The following is a 17,142-nucleotide window of genomic DNA, read 5'->3' as shown; positions in this document are numbered from 1 at the left end:
AGCTATGTGGGAGGCTGAGGCAGGAGAATTGCTTAAGCCCAAGAGTTTGAAGTTGCTGTGACAGCACAGCGCACTACTGAGGGCGACATAGTGAGATTGTCTCAAAAAATAAAGGTGGCGTAGTGGGTGCCTGTAGTTCCAGCTACTTGGGAGGCTGAGGCAAGAGGATCATTGGAACCTAAAAGCTTGAGGTTGCTGTGAATTATGAGGCCATAACAGTGTACCAAGTGCAACAGTGAGCCTATATTAATTAAAATTTTTTTTTTTTTATTTTATTCAGTTTGACTTCATCTTTGAACACAGTAATCCTAATCTTAGTACAAGTAATAATTGTGTTATGTTAGGAGAAACTGGGCCGGCAGGTCTGTCTAGGATTAAAAGAATTGAATTTGAAAACTAGATTTCTCGCTAGGTGAAGATAAAGACAGGGAAGTGTTCTGCCTTCATCTCATAGAGAACCGTAAAAGAGTTGTACACGAGAAGCAGAAGATAAGCATCTTGCTAACTGGTAGCATAAAATTGTAATATGTAAACGTTAAAAACTGGCTTTTCCTTCTAACATTGTCCCTGGCACTAGTAGGTGTTCAGTGATAGTGATCTAGATCTCAGAGAGTTGGTGAGTAGTCCTGCTGTTTGGTTAAGAAACTGAAGTGCCAATTTTGAAAGATATGATGCATGATAGCATCTTGGTTAATAAAGTGACAGTTCGGTGATACTTTGCTTTTCTGTGAATGGATGTGATCTTTCGATAAGGCTTTGAAGAATGAGAACTAAAGATTTAAGAATTTTTTACAAGATACGTTTTCTCATGATGTTTCTGCCTTTTCAGAGCAGAAAAACTTTCCTTCGAAAATGAGGACTGGGGGTGGTGCCTGTGTCTCAGTGAGTGGGGCACCAGCCCCATATATCGAGGGTGGCGGGTTTGAACCCAACCCTGGCCAAACTGCAACAACAACAACAAATTAGCCAGGTGTGGTGGGCTCCTGTAGTCCCAGCTACTCAGGAGGCTGAGGCAAGAGAATCACCTAAGCCCAGGAGTTGGAGGTTGCTGTGAGCTGTGACACTGTGGCACTCTACTGAGGGCAATATAGTGAGACTGTCTCTAAAAATACAAAAATGAAGACTGGGCTTCCAAATTGATTTCTTTGCCTTATGGAACCTTTCTTGTAACTAGTGAGGGCTAAGTAGCCAATTTATAAATTACAGTCTCCTTGATAACATGTAAATTTTCATTTAACCTGACACGTGCATAATATATGGGGAATTCCCAAGGCTTTTCCAGATTCTGTATTTAGGGCTTGTGAAACTATGTCATAGACATGTCAAAAAAAGCATGAAAAGACCTTAAATTTGAAGTTTAAGGTTAAGTAATTTTTTTTAAAGTTTTGATCTACCACCAGGAGTCATACAAAAGGTTATATATATTCTTTACTCACTAGTTTTGACAAGTTCACAAGTGTAAGGGAAAAAAAATAGTTTAACATTATTTGTAGATAAAGCATTATTGCCATCTTGTGACAAATATAGTGGACTACATAAAAGTTATTTTTCACCTTGTTCAGCTTATTTATATTTTTGTCTATTCACCATTGATATTCTGAGCTAACCAGAATTTGTTTTTTAAGTAGTATTCTCCTTGACAACTTTATCACTTATAAATTGTCCACACTGTTCTACAATTCTGCTGTTGGCTATAGAGGTTTGGATTAGTATTTATCGCATTAGGAATTAATTTTGAGGAGGCCATACTTAAATTTTTAAAAAATCACTCTCAAATACACTTTCTCCCCTGCTTAGGTAGGAATGAAGAAAAAATGATTTCCTCAAGTCACTTATTCATCACTAGAGAAGATACCTGTCCCTGGTCCATACGTGTTCGAGCTGTCGTTGGCACTGAGTCAGGTAGATATCCCTTTCCTCTAAATACTCTTCATTATGCAATTCAAATGGAAATACTGCATTTGGAGCAACACAAAATACAGCGGCTCCTAAAGAAGGAAACAGAATGTAAGTGAGGAATACTTAAAATGCCAAATGTGAGGGCGGTGCCTGTGGCTCAAGGAGAAGGGTGCCGGTCCCATATGCCGGAGGTGGTGGGTTCAAACCCAGCCCCGGCCCAAAAAAAAAAAAAAAAAAAGCCAAATGTGAAATCACTCTTATCAAACAAAATAATGAAAATGTAAAAGTTAAGTTCTGACTCATTCAATAGAGCATGTCGATAATCATGTAAATCTGACACTTGTTCTTTTAAACTAAGGAAGCGGCTTTAGTTTGGTACCAACAGAAGAAGTATTTTGATGTCTACATTTTAAACCTTGGAAATTGTAAAAAGCATTAGTTTTGAAGCTGAATAGTAATGTTTAGAGGTGAAAATAGTAGCAAAAGAAGGTATTGGAATATGGGTAAAAAGAATAAATGAATGATCAAGGATAAACCCATTGCAGTACATTTCTCAGTTGTTAAAACCATTCATGGCAAGGTAAATATCTAAATTTATGGACTAGAATAGCCCCTCAAATAAACTGGCATATATCAAATGATTTTCAACAAGGGTAGTAAGATCATTCTATGGGGAGAAAAAAACAGGAGTTGGAACCTGTTCGTGGAAAAAACATGAAGTTGGACCCTTAGCTTACATCATAGCAAAAATCATCTCAAAATGGAGCATAGACCTAAATGCAAGAGTTCTAAGACTTTAAAATGTAAACATTAAAAGACTGTAAGTCTAGAAGAAAACACAGGAGGAAAGTTGAATTATTTTGGATTTGACAGTGATTTCTTGAATATCACACCAAAACCAGGCACCAAAACAAAAAATAAATTGGACCACATCAAAATTAAAAACTGCATCAAAAGATACAATCACTGGTGAAAAGGCAACCCAGGAAATAGAAAGTTGCAAATCATATCTCTGATGAAAGACTCTGCAAGTCAGTAAGAGAACAACCTGATTTTTAAAATGGGGGTCATGCAGGGGATTAGAGTGGAGGGGGCGGGAAATAGGTAAGGATTAAAACATACATTTCTCAAAGAGGATAAACAGATGACCAATAGGCATATGAAAAAGATGTTCTACATCACTAATTAAGGAAATAATCAAAATCACAATGCTGGTCACTTAATTGTGGTCAAGGGTATAATACAACAAGAGGACATTTCAATTCTAAACATTTATACACCTAACTTAAATGCTCAGATTTATGAAAGAGACCTTTTAGGAAAGAATTGAAATTATACCTTGTATCTTTTAAGACCACAAGGTAATAAAGGTGGAACTCAACTTCAACAAAATTTTTCAGCCCCATACAGAGGCATGGAAGTTAAACAACCTTATGGTGAATGACAATTGGGTCAAGGAAGAGATAAAGGAGGAAATTGTTAACATAACACCAATGAAGCTACAAGTTACCAAAACCTGTGGGACACTGCAAAAGCAGTCTTAAGAGGGAAATTTATCATATTAGATGTCTATATCCAAAAAACAGAAAGAGAGCACATCAATAACTTAATGAATCATCTTAAGGAAATGGAAAAGGATGAACAATCTAATCCCAAACCTAGTAGAAGAACAGAAATAACCAAAATTAAATTAGAAACAAATAAAATTGAAAACAAAAGAATCATTCAGAAAATTAATGAAACAAAAAGTTGGTTCTTTGAAAAAATAAAATAAACCTTTGGCCAGATTAACTAGAAACTAAAAAGAAAAATCTCTAATAACTTCAATCAGAAATGAAAAGGAGGCAATAACAGATATCACAGAGATATAAGATATTGTCTCTGACTACAAGAAACTATGCCAGAAATTTGAGAATGTGGGCTGGGCACCCATAGCTCAGTGATTAGGGCACTGGCCACATGCTGCAGGGCTGGTGGGTTCAAACCTGGCTGGGACCTGCTAAAAAAAAAAAAAAATACCCAGGCATTGTGGCGGGTGCCTGTAGTCACAGCTACTAGAGAGGCTGAGACAAGAGAATCACTTGATCCCAAGAGTTTGAGGTTGCTGTAAGCTATGATGACACAGCACTCTACTGAAGGTGACAAAGTAAGACTCTGTCTCAAAAGAAAGAAGAGAGAGGGAGGGAGGGAGGAAGGAAGGGAGAGAGGAAGGAAGGAAGAGATGAAGAGAGAGAGGGAGGGAAGAAGGAAAGAAGAGAGTAGGGGGGAGGAAAGAAGGGAGAGAGGGGGAGAAAAGCACTGAGATCAAAGAAACAGTAAACAAATCTTCCAACAAAAAGCCCTGGGCCAGATGGCTTCACACCAGAATTCCATCAAATCTTTAAAAAAAGCTCACACCTATAATGCAGAGACTATTCTAAAACATTTAGAACAGTGGTTCTTTTTTTTTTTTTTTTGGAGAGACAGAGTTTCACTTTATGGCCCTCGGTAGAGTGCCGTGGTGTGGCGTCACACAGCTCACAGCAACCTCCAACTCCTGGGCCTAGGCGATTCTCCTGCCTCAGCCTCCCAAGTAGCTGGGACTACAGGCACCCACCACAATGCCCGGCTATTTTTTTGTTGCAGTTTGGCCGGGCCGGGTTTGAACCCGCCACCCTCGGTATATGGGGCCGGCGCCCTGCTCACTGAGCCACAGGCGCTGCCCAGAACAGTGGTTCTTAACCTTGCTAAAGCTGTGGCCCTTTAATATAATTCCTGTGGGTCCCACAGGTTGAGAACCGCTGATTTAGAATGAAGGTCCTTCCCCAAAACATTCTATGAAGCAAACATCACCCTGATACCAAAACCAGGAAAGGATCCAATTAAAAAGGAGCACTACAGACCAATTTCATGAATTTATATAGATTCAAAAATACTCAATAAAATCCTAGTCAATAGATTACAGCTACACATTAAAAAATTATACATCATGATCATGTGGGCTTCATCCCAGGGAAGGAAGGGTAATTTAACATATGCAAATCTATAAATGTAACTCACCATTTGAATAGAAGCAAAAACAAAGACCATAGGATCCTCTCAATAGATACAGAAAAAGCATTTGATAAAATTCAATATACTTTTCTAACAAGAACTCTTAAGAATATAGGCATAGTGCGTACATTTCTTAAACTGATTGAGCCATCTATGACAAACCCACAACTAATATCATCCTGAATGGAGCAAAACTGAAAGCTCTTCCACTTAGAACTGGAACTAGACAAGGATGTCTTCTATCACGACTATTATTCAACATTGTGCTGGAAGTTCTAGCCAATGCAATCAGGTAAGAGAAAACTATAAAGGGCACCCAAATGGGGGCAAAGGAGGTCAAACTCTTGCTCTTTGCCAATGATATGATCTCATACTTAGACAATCCCAGTGACTCAACCACAAGACTCCTGGAAGTGATCAAGAAATACAGTAACGGGTCAGGGTAGAAAATCAATGTCACAAATCAGTAGTCTTGGTTTACGGCAACAATAGCCAAGCTGAGAAGCTAATCAAGGACCAATTCCCTTCACAGAAGCTTCAAGGAAAATTAAATACCTAAGAATATACCTAAAAAAAGAGGTGAAGGACCTCTACAAAGAGAATTATGAAACCCTAAGAAAAGAAATAGCAGAAGACATTAACAAACGGAAGAACATACCATGCTCTTGGCTGGGAAGAATCAACATTATTAAAATGTCTATACTTCCCAAAGCAATCTACAGATTCAATGCAATTCCCATTAAAATACCAACATCATACTTTGAAGAAGTGGAAAAAATAGTTCTTCATTTCATATGGAACCAGAAAAAGAAAACATATAGCCAAGGCAATTTTTAGTGATACAAACAAAGTTGGAGGCATCAGTCCCCCAGACTTTAGGCTATATTACAAGTCCACAGTGATCAAAAAAGCATGATATTGCACAAAAATAGAGACATTTGGAACTGGATAGAAAACCAAGAGATGAAACCAGCCTCTTATAGCCATTTGATCTTTGTTAAACCAAATAGAAGCATACACTGGGGAAAAGAATCCCTCTTAATAAATGATGCTGGGAAAACTGGATAACCACATGTAAAAGACTGAAACTGGAGCCACATGCTTCACCACTTAAAAAAATTGATTCAAGATGGATAAAAGATTTAAATATAAGACATGGAATGATAAAAATCCTAGAAGAAAGTGTGGGGAAAACTCCTAAGGATGTCGGCCTGGGGAAAGATTTTATCAAGAAGATTTCCATAGCAATGGCGATAACAAAAATAAACAAGTGGAACTTAATTAAATTGAAAAGCTTCTGCACAACTAAGGAGATAACAAGCAAATCAAATAGACAACCTTGAGAATGGGAAAAGATTTGCATGTTACAAATCTTACAAAGGTTTAATAACTAGAATCTATAGAGAGCTCAAATTAATCAACAGAAAAAGAATGCCATCTCTCACTGGAAAAAAACATGAGCAGAACCTTCTCTGAAGAAGACAGATGAATGGTTAACAAAAGCATGAAAAAATGCCCATCATCCATAATCATCAGAGAAACACGAAAGAAAATCAACCTGAGGTATCACCTAACCCCAGTGAGAATAGTCCACATCACAAAGTCCCAACGTTGCAGATGCTGGTGTGGGCATGGAGAGAGGGGAACACTTTTACACTGTTGGTGAGTCTGCAAACTCATATCACCTCTTTGGAAAGAAGTATGGAGAATCCTCAAAGAACTCAAATTAGACTTCTCATTTGACCCCACAATCCCATTCCTAGGTATCTACTCAGAAGAAAAAAATCATTTTATTATAAGGCTATTTCCACTGGATTGTTTATAACTCAATTTGCAATTGCCAAGATGTGGAAATGACCTAAATGTCCATCAACTCAGGAATGGATTAACAAACTGAGGTATAATGTATACTATGGAAAACTATTCAGCCATAAAATGATAGTGACTTTACATCTTTTGTATTAACCTGGATGGAGTTGAAACATAGTCTTTCTACTAAAGTATCACAATAATGCAAAAGCAAATATCCAATGTACTCAATGCTAATATGAAGCCAGTAGACCATCTAATTCACACCCACAGAGGAGAAAAAACTCATTTCAATTCAAGTTGAGGGAAGTGAGAAGGAAGGAAGGGGGAGAGGAAAGGAGGGGGGCTTGGGATGCTCCCAATTAATGGGCACATTTGGGTGCAGGACACAAGTACGAGAGGGACTCTGCCTAACAAATTCAAATATGACCTAGTTGTTTGTATCGCCACATTAACCTGAAATAAAAATAAAATAAAGGTGATTGAATTTAAGCTGACAACAAAAATCAGAATGCAATACCACCCTCACACCCATACAATGGCTATTGTAAAAATAAAAAGGAAATAATAAGTGTTGACAAGGATGTAGAAAAATTGGAACCCTTATGTAATGTTGGGAATGTAAAATGGTACACACACTACGGAAAACAGTTTGGTTGTTCATCCACAACAGTAAACAATTTCCATGATCCAGTAATTTCACTTATAGGTATATACTCAAAAGATTTGGAAGCAAAATCTCAAAGGGATATGTGTATCTGCACATTCATGTTCATAGCAGTATTACAAGGTGTAAGCAACCAAAGTGTTCACTGATAAAGGAATAAACAAAATATGGACAAAATGTGGTATATATGTATTATTATTAAGTAATAGTACTCACACAATATAGATGAACCTTGAGAACATTATGTTACATGAAATAACCCAGTCACAAAAGGACAAATATTACATGATTCCACTTATATGAGGTACCTAAGAATGGTCAAATTCCTAGAGACAGCAGAATGAGAGTTGCCAGAGGCTAGGTAGATGTGGAAATGGGGAGTTGGGGTTTAATGGATACAAGGTTTTAGTTTGGGAAGATAAAAAACTTCTGGAAATGGATGGTGGTGATAGTTTCAAAACAACATGAATATACTTAACACCACTGAATCGTACACTTAAAAATGATTAACGAGGTTGATTTTATGTATATTTTATTACAATTTAAAAAACATTGACTTTTAGTATAGGAGTTCAGCTCTTATACTCCGTTTCATTCATTGATTCATTGAATAAGTACCTAAATGGGGCAGTACGAAGAGTACCAAGCCATGCCTCCCTTGCTACCATACACTCTGCTGCTTCCAGACCATTCTTTCCCCTGCTTCCTCCTTTCTCTCCTTTGATGTTCAGTGCCACCTTGCTTTAACAACCTTTTCCCCCTTCCATAGTCAATGCCTAGCTCTCAGCACTTGGTGCACAATTTTCCTTTCTTCCCCAATATCCAACATTCAGTGTTTTCCATGTGAACTGCCCATTTAACTTCTGACCTCCCTGGGTCCTACCTTTCCCCCTCTACCTTAGCCACACATTCCCACAATCACAGGAAACTGGTATCACCAGAAACTTACTTCAAAACCAAAACTCACTCCCCTCAACTACCTCCTATGCTCCAGCTCAGTTGCTGTTCCAGGTCTTCCGCCTCAGAGATCTGTGATCTGCTTCCTCCCATTCATGCCCTTCCTCTGTCAGCTTAACAGTCCTTCCCTTGCAAGCCCCACACTACCTTGCTCCTCTGCAACACGCTGCAGGAACCCAACCATTCATAATATGCTAGTACTAAGGCTGGTAGGCAAAATCACACAACTGGCATTTCTTCTTTTCATTTTAAATGAATCGATAGCTTCAAACAATCGCTTCCACTGCCTGACGACCCTGCTGTGTTTCCCAAGGACACCTCCTAGCCTCCACAATGACTATTCTATTCCATTCTTTTTTCCTCAGACCTTTCATTTTCAGCTGGTCATACAATTTGAATATACCTTCCTTGAGGTATATGACCAAACCTACAAACCTACCTGGTTCTGTATCCACTTTCTTCTCTCCTATAAAATGAGGAAGTAACTAGTTTATGAGAGGCCAGTACTTTCACATGTGCCGGAAAACCATCCCTGCTCACCTTTTTAGGACTTTACTCCTGTATCTTCCCCTCTTCTACAGCACCATCAATTTACTCTCTACTGCACATAATAGGATTTAATGCCGTCTATCCTCATATAAAAATAAAATCCCTTCCTGGACCACTCATCCTTCTCTTCCTTTTTTTTTTTTTTTTTTTGTAGAGACAGAGTCTCACTGTAACACCCTCGGGTAGAGTGCCGTGGCGTCAGACAGCTCACAGCAACCTCTAACTCTTGGGCTTACGCGATTCTCTTGCCTCAGCCTCCCGAGCAGCTGGGACTACAGGAGCCCGCCACAACACCCGGCTATTCATCCTTCTCTTCCTAATGCACCATTTCTTTCCTCATCTCAAAATTGTCTATGTGTGCTGTCTCCATAACTTCACCTCCATTTCTGCAATAGCTCTAATCATGGTTACCTAAAACCTGTAGGTTACCAGATCAAATCTTATCCATCTCCCAGTAGCATAATAAACCCTCAACCATTTTGCTCCCTTCTGGAAGCACTCTCCTTCTTGGTTATGTAATACCACACTTCCTATATTCTAGTTGATGCTTCTCAGTCTTATTAGTTCTCCTCATTCCCATTTCTAAATACTGAAATCTTCAAGGGCAGTCCTGGAGTTCTAGAGTCCAAGGGAGACCAACCTTTTGACTTCTCTGGGCCACACTGGAAGAAGAAGAGCTGTCTTGGGCCACACACTAAATACACAAACACTAACAAAAGCTGATGAGCAAAAAAAAGTCCATGCATAATTTTGTGATGTTCACCATCACAAATAAGCAAAAAAGTCCTCACATAATAATTCTAATTATGCACTCTCTCATTCGGACAGTTGTAAAATCATAGAGCAGGTCCCAAATTTGCAATCACTAATATAGAAAATGTACATATCTAAGTAATAAAGTGTATTTGGCTGTGCTACGGGCACTGAGCCCTTCTTTTACTTTTATATTTAAAAATAGTTTAAAACCCAAATACACTTTATTATTTAGCTATTATCATTATCAATTGCCTGGTCTACAATAACCGTTTTCTAACTAGTCTCCCTCTTTCTGCTCTTAACCCTCCAACTCCAAATGTGTTATTCTAAAAATACAATTTTAAACACTAGTGTTCTACTTAAAATCTTTCAATGACTTCTCATTATACTTAGAATAAAATCTCCGTTTTCTATCATGCTCTGTAAGGACTTGCAGGATCTGGCCCTACTTTCCTCTCCAGCCGGTTTTTATGCTGGTTTTTTGTTTTTGTTTTTTGACACCCTGGCTTTTCGTTTCTTGGAAGCATCTACATACGGAATTTCCCTCTACCCTGACTTATCATCCTTTAGGTGTCTGCTTAAATAAATATCACCTCCTTAGGAGGGCTCCCAAAACCCACTTGAAAGGAAGACCTTTCTATTCTTTGTCATACATCCTATTGATGTTCTTCACAGCATCTGTCTTGATTTGCCTTAGATATGTATATGTATTAGTATATTTACCGTTGTCTGTCCTCTCACTAGGCTGTAAGCTCCACCCGGTTAGAGACTGATTGTGTTTTTTACCATTGTATATCTAATGCTCTCAGCACCTAGTTATCATTCAATAAATATTTGTTGACTGAAAAAATTATGGATATTTAATTCAAATAGTGATAATTAGGACATACAATATGGCAGAACCTCAGAGACATTGCACTTTTGGTTCTCGATCATGGCAATAAAGCAAAAATTGCAATAAAGTGAGTCACATAATTTTTTGTTTTCTCAGTGCACATAAAAGTTATATTTACACTACACTGTCATCTATTAAGAATGCTAAAAAAAAAAGTTAACAGTCACCTGAGCCTTCAGTAAGTCTTAATCTTTTGCTGGTGGAGGGTTTTGCCTCAATGTTGATGGCTGAGGACTGATCAAAGCAGGGGTCCCCAACCTTTTTGGCACCAGGGACTAGTTTCACAGAAAACAATTTTTCTATATACTGGGTGGAGGAATGGTTTTGGGTTGATTCAAGTGCATTATTGTGCACTTTATTTCTATTACTATTACATTGTAATATATAATGAAAGAATTCCATAAGGCAAAATCCCAAAAATGGGAGCCCTGAGCTTGTTTTCCTGCAACTAGAAGGTCAGGTTCTGACTTAAATCCTGCCACTAGATACAGCTGTATAATTGAAGTACATCAACTCACTTGCCACTATAAAGCCTGCCACCAGATGCAGCTTAATTGTCACTGCCATTCACGGATAAGCTTTTGATATGAGTCTGCAAGCACTTGGGTTTATGTGCAGTCAAACCCTCTGCTAATGATAATCTGTATTTGCAGCCACTCCTCAGCACTTGCATCACTACATCAGCTCTACCCCAGATCATCAGGCATTAGAGTCTCACAAGGAGAATCCAGCTTAGATCACTTGAATGTGATCTAAGTTTATAGTAGGGTTCATGCTCCTACAAGAATCTAATGACACTGCTGATCTGACATTAGGCTGAGCTCAGGATGAGGAGCAGATATAAATACAGATGAAGCTTCACTCACCCACTGCTCACCTCCTGTGTGAGGCCTGATTCCTAACAGGCCATGAATGGGTAGCAGCCTGGAGGTTGAGGACTCCAAGGTCAGAGTAATGGCTGCTGAAGGTTGGGGTGGCTGTGGCAATTTCTTAAAATGAAACGATGAAGTTTGCCACATTGATTGACCCTTCCTTTCATAAAAGATTTCTCTGTAGCATGTGAGGCTGTTTGATAGCATTTTACCCACAGTAGAACTTCTTTCAAAGTTGTAGTCAATTTTCTCAAACCCTACCACTGCTTTATCTACCAAGTTTATATAATATTCCAAATCCTTTTGTTGTCATTTCCCCAAAGTCCACAGCATCTTCACCAGGAGTAGATTCCAAAGCAAACCACTTTCTTTGCTCATCCATAGGAGACAAGGCCTCAATTTGTTCAAGTTGTATCATGAGCTTGCTGCAATTCTGACCAATCTTCAGAATCCACTTTTAATTCTAGTTCTCTTGCTATTTCCACAAAATGTGTAGTTCCTTCCTCCACTGAAGTCTTGAAGCCTACAAAGTCATAGATAATGATTCCTTTGATGGATCCCAGCAAAGAAAATTGAAAACCTAGATGCCATTAAGAATATTCATGATTCGGCTTGGCATCTGTGGCTCAAGCGCGCCAGCCACCTACACCTGAGCTGTTGGTTTCGAATCCAGCCTGGGCCCGCCAAACAACAATGGCGGCCGCAACCACAAAATAGCTGGGCATTGTGGTGGGAGCCTGTAGTCCCAGCTACTTGGGAGGCAGAGGCAGGAGAATTGCTTCAGCCCAGGGGATGGAGGTTGCTATGAGCTGTGATGCCACGGCACTCTACTCAGGGTGACAGCTTGAGGCTGTGTCTCACAAAAGAAAAGAATATTCATGATTCATTTTGAGAGGTCAAAATATCCACATCAGGAGAATTTGAAAGAAGTTTATTTCAACCCTCATGGATGACTTACAAAATATTTTTCTTAACTAATAAGACTTTTAAAAAATTATTATCATTATTATTATTATTTGAGACAAAATCTTACTCTGTCACCCTGGGTCGAGTGCGATGACATCATAGCTCACAGCAACCTCAAACTCCTGGGGTTAAGCAATCCTCTTGCCTCAGTCTCCTGAGTAGCTGGGATGATAGGCATGTGCCACCACATTCAGCTAATTTTTCTATTTTTAGTGGAGACAAGGTCTTGCTCATGCTCAGGCTGGTCTCAAACTCCTGAGCTCAAGTGATCCACATGTGTTGGCCTCCCAGAGTGCTAGGATTACAGACATGAGCCACCACACCTGGTCAAATAATAAAACTTGAAAGTCAAAGTTACTCCTTGATCTAAGGGCTACAGAGTGGATCTTGTGTTAGCAGGTTTTAAAATAATATTTGTTTCTTTGTACATCTCCACCAGAGCTCTTGGGTAGGGGCATCATCAATGAGCAGTAATCTTTTGAAAGGAATCTTTTTTTTCTGAGCAGTAGGTCTCAACGATGGGCTTCAAATATTCAATAAACTGTGCTGTAAACAGATCAGTTGTCATCCCAACTTTGGTCTTCCATTCATACAGAATGGGCAGAGTAGATCTAGCATTATTCTTAAGGGACCTAGAATTTTTGAAATTAAAAATGAGCCTTGGCTTCAACTGAAAGTCACCAGACGCATTAAGTAGGCCCTAACAAGAAAGTCAACCTGTCCTTTGAAACTTTGATCCTGGCATTGACTTCTCCGTTCTACCTATGAAAGTCTTAGATGGCCTCATCTTCCAGTAAAAGGCTGTTTGTTTCATCTGCATGGAAAAGTCTTTAGTTTGTGTACCCACTTTCATCAATGTTCTTAGCTAGATCTTCTGGATAACTTGCTGCAGCATCTCCATCAGCACCCGATGCTTCACCTTGCATTTTCATGGTGAAACTTCATTTTTCAGCCTCATAAACCAACCAAACATTCCTTTTGCAGCTTCCTTACCTTTCTCAGCCTTCATAGACTTGAAGAGAGTTAAGGCCTGGCTTGCTCTGCATTCAATTTTGGCTTAAGGGAATGTTGTGGCTAGTTTGATATTCTATCCACACCATAAAGCTTTCTCCATGTCAGCAATAAGGTTGCTTAGCTTTGTATTGACAAGTCAGCTAATTTATTTAAGGCAAAAAGATAGCTTTTGACCTATGTCTGTTTTTGGTATGACTTCCCCCTAAGCTTAACAACCTCTAGTTTTTTATTTAAAGTGAGAAATATACCAGCACATTGTACCCCATGATTGCATTAATGTACACAGCTATGATTTAATAAAAAAAAAGTGAGAAATACTTAATTCTTCCTTTCACTTGAACATTTATAGGCCATTGTAGGGTTATTAATTGGCCTTATTTCAGTATTGTTTTGTCTCAGGGAATATAGAGGCCTGAAGAGATGGAGAGAGGGAAGGGAATGGCCAGCAGGGGGTGGCAGTCAGAACTTACACAACATTATTGATTCAGTTCTCTGTGTTAGGCTGGGCACAGTGGCCCATGCCTAAATCCTAGCACTCTGGGAAGCTGAGGCAGAAGGATCTGAGCTCAGGAGTTTGAGACCAACTGAGCAAGAGTGAGACCCTGTCTCTACTAAAAACAGAAAAATTAAGGGGTTCACTAGTCAAGAAAAAATAAATAAACAATAAAAATAGAAAAATTAATGCAACCTACTCAGGAGACTAAGGCAAGAGGATTGCTTGAACTCAGGAATTTGAGGTTGTTGTAAGCTAAGCTGACACCACAGCATTCTAGCCTGGGCAACAGAGTGAGACTCTTCCTCAAAATAACAATAATAATATTAATAATAGTAAGTTTGGTATGTTATATGAACACAGTTGGTTGTGCCCCAAAACAATGAAAATAGTAATATCAAAGATCACTAAACATAAACCATCATAACAGATACAGTAATCATGGAAAAGTTTGAAGCTGGGCATAGTGGTTCATACCTGTAATCCTAGTACTCTGGAAGGCCAAGGTGGGTGGATTGCCTGAGCTCAGAAGTTTAAGGCCAGCCTGAACCAGAGTGAAACCCCATCTCTAAAACCAGCTGGGCTTTGGGGCAGGCACCTGTAGTCCCAGTTACTCAGGAGGCTGAGGCAAGAGGATCACTTGTGCCCGAGAGTTTGAGGTTGCTGTGAGCCATGACACCATGACACTCTACCCCGGGTGACAGAATGAGACACTGTCTCGAAAAAAAACGAAAGAAAGAAAAAGTTTGAAATATTGTGAGAATTACCGAAGTGTGACAGAGGATGTGAAGTGAGCACATACTGTAGAAAAATGGCACCAATAGACTTGCTCGATTCAGGGTTGCCACAAACCTTCAATTTGTAAAAAACACAATGTCTATAAAGTACAATCAGGTGACGTGCAATAAAATGAAGTATGTCCGCATTTTAACATATTGTATGCAAATGTAAAAAGAAGGTAAATTAATTCTAATAGTCAAGGTACTGTATAATCATTAGGAAACACAAGGATGACTTCATATAAAGGCTGCTGCTCCTTCACATATAAGTTTCATACCCACCCAAGAGAAATATCCATTGGTAGGGATCATTCTCCTAATAATGTTTCAAGTAGCAGTTAAGGTGCTCTTAACATTGCTTTGCTTAAGACTTAAAAATCAATGTACTTAGCTCAAATTCATTATGAAAACAGAAGTAACTAAAGGGAAAAAAATCTTCACATAGTTTTTTTTTTCCCCTTCAATAAATTCTTTCTAAAATTCTTCAAGAAAGTCTTGACAAAATAGTCACCAAATATTCAGTCATATTCTACCACAGGAGCACTTAATATCATAATACCTGTTTTTCAATTCAGCAGAAGTACTTAATATTATAATACCTTGTTTTTCAATTCAAAGTCACATATTTTTGTTTTATTAAAATCTACTTGTGTCTTAACAATTGATAGCATGTCATAGTAAAATTGGCAGCATTTTTTCTTTAAGATATGTAAAATAGTGTGTCTTAGATTTGATGAAATATGATCTGAAGTATAGAATAAGAGAAGAATGTAAAGATAAAGCAAATTAAAACTAAGACTATGTATATATCCTTCCTATTATTTCATATTAGATAAGAATCAGTGTTTTTCTCTTTTGGTAAATAAAACTAGTTTAGGATGTTAATTACCCTCTTCTGGGGGTTATGAATCTCTATGACATATTTCATGAAACTTATGTTCTATCTTCCTAGGAAAAAGTGTATAAGGAACACACATATGAGTATACAAATTTGTATATAAGTTAGGGATTCACAAGCCCCTAGGAAACCAAACATCTATGTATCCTTAGTTAAGAATGGTTAATTTAGACAATTATACAACAAGGTTCTAATGTTATCTTTGTAAAAGAGTTAATAAAATATAAACATAATTTAAAGCAAGTTTAAGCCCTAAACACATACACACAGAAAGCTAGTACTTTTTTGTGTGTGTTTTTGGCCGGGGCTGGGTTTGAACCTGCCACTTCCAGCATATGGGACCGGCGCCCTACTAACTGAGCCACAGGCGCCGCCCCCAGAAAGCTACTATTAATGCATTAAGTTCCATGGTTGGTACCAAAGTTTGATTTGAAGAATGGTATCTCTAATCTAAATTAACGTCTCATCTAATTCAACAAAGACCTTTGAGAGAATAATTCTCCTTACCTTTACCTTAAGAGGTCTTTTGTGTTTTTATTAGCAAAAGCATAATAGGTGCCATTCATTTCAAATAATTTAAATTCTATAGTCATAGCATTAAAACTGGCAATTCAGAGAATGTAGCACATGTTACTTTAAAAAGACGACAAATCAAAATTATTTAACATATTGTATTGCATACTTCCCCCACCCCCCCAGAATTCTTTAAGCAACGGATAAGTTCTAATATGGAAACAATCATGCATAATATGGAGCTTAATATTAGATGATGATACTACCTATAAACAATTAGCAAGTGTTTAAATCCAAACATGCCTTCCTGAGATTTACTATTCTTTAAAATAGTATTTTAAAAATATATGTAACACTTTAAGCGACTAAAATATTTAAGTTTAGGTAAAATTTTTTGTAGTGACCATTAACAATTTAATACTTTACCATATTTCAACGTAAGAGATGTTTCGAATAGTAAGGCTGCAATTAGTACATCTTCTTTAAGCACTTTGTTCCTTAAGTTCAGTCGTGCGTGGGCTTCAGATAGAGAAACTCTTAAAAAAATTGATGTCAATTAAAATATGTTGATATTACAATAATAATATATATTTTGGCAGGAACAAAGCAAGATCTATGTGAACACTAGCTGCACCTAAATGATCAGCATATTCTTTCTTAAAAACAATTTTAGTTTCTTTTCAAAGCATTTTTCCCTACAAACTTAAATAGACTGTTGCAGAACAAGCCTGTATTCTTTTTTTTTTTTTGCAGTTTTTGGCCGAGGCTGGGTTTGAACCCACCACCTCTGGTATATGGGTCCGGCGCCCTACTCCTTTGAGCCACAGGTGCCGCAATAGGTGGTTTAAAGATGCTTTTTGTTTTTTTCAGCCAGTATTCTTGCTTGTTAACAAAGGGCTTGTTTCTGTCAAGGTTTCTATGTATCATTTCACACTCCTCTCCCAGGTTCTGTTCAGATAAAAAATTAATCTGTCGGAAAATTAATCTGTCTCTCATAGACAAATCTTAAACATTTTCTTCTAGTTCCTCATTTGTCTGAATC

General features: G+C 38.1%; 1 protein-coding gene and 1 long non-coding RNA gene across 3 annotated transcripts in view; one reads left to right on the top strand and one right to left on the bottom strand.

Annotated features, from left to right (window-relative positions):
* Nucleotides 1-17,142, bottom strand: part of LOC128563566 (uncharacterized) — an 856,840-nt gene that overhangs the window by 613,039 nt on the left and 226,659 nt on the right. The gene's annotated exons all lie outside the window — the stretch shown is intronic.
* Nucleotides 1-17,142, top strand: part of LOC128563575 (uncharacterized) — a 60,907-nt gene that overhangs the window by 4,889 nt on the left and 38,876 nt on the right. For both annotated transcript variants that reach the window (XR_008373831.1, XR_008373830.1), the window contains exon 4: nucleotides 1,798-1,902. This is a non-coding gene — a long non-coding RNA (uncharacterized LOC128563575). The remainder of the gene's footprint in view (nucleotides 1-1,797; nucleotides 1,903-17,142) is intronic.

This window comes from Nycticebus coucang, chromosome 13, assembly GCF_027406575.1.
Source record: "Nycticebus coucang isolate mNycCou1 chromosome 13, mNycCou1.pri, whole genome shotgun sequence".
NCBI lineage: Eukaryota > Metazoa > Chordata > Mammalia > Primates > Lorisidae > Nycticebus > Nycticebus coucang.
This window is presented reverse-complemented; position numbering and strand designations above follow the sequence as displayed.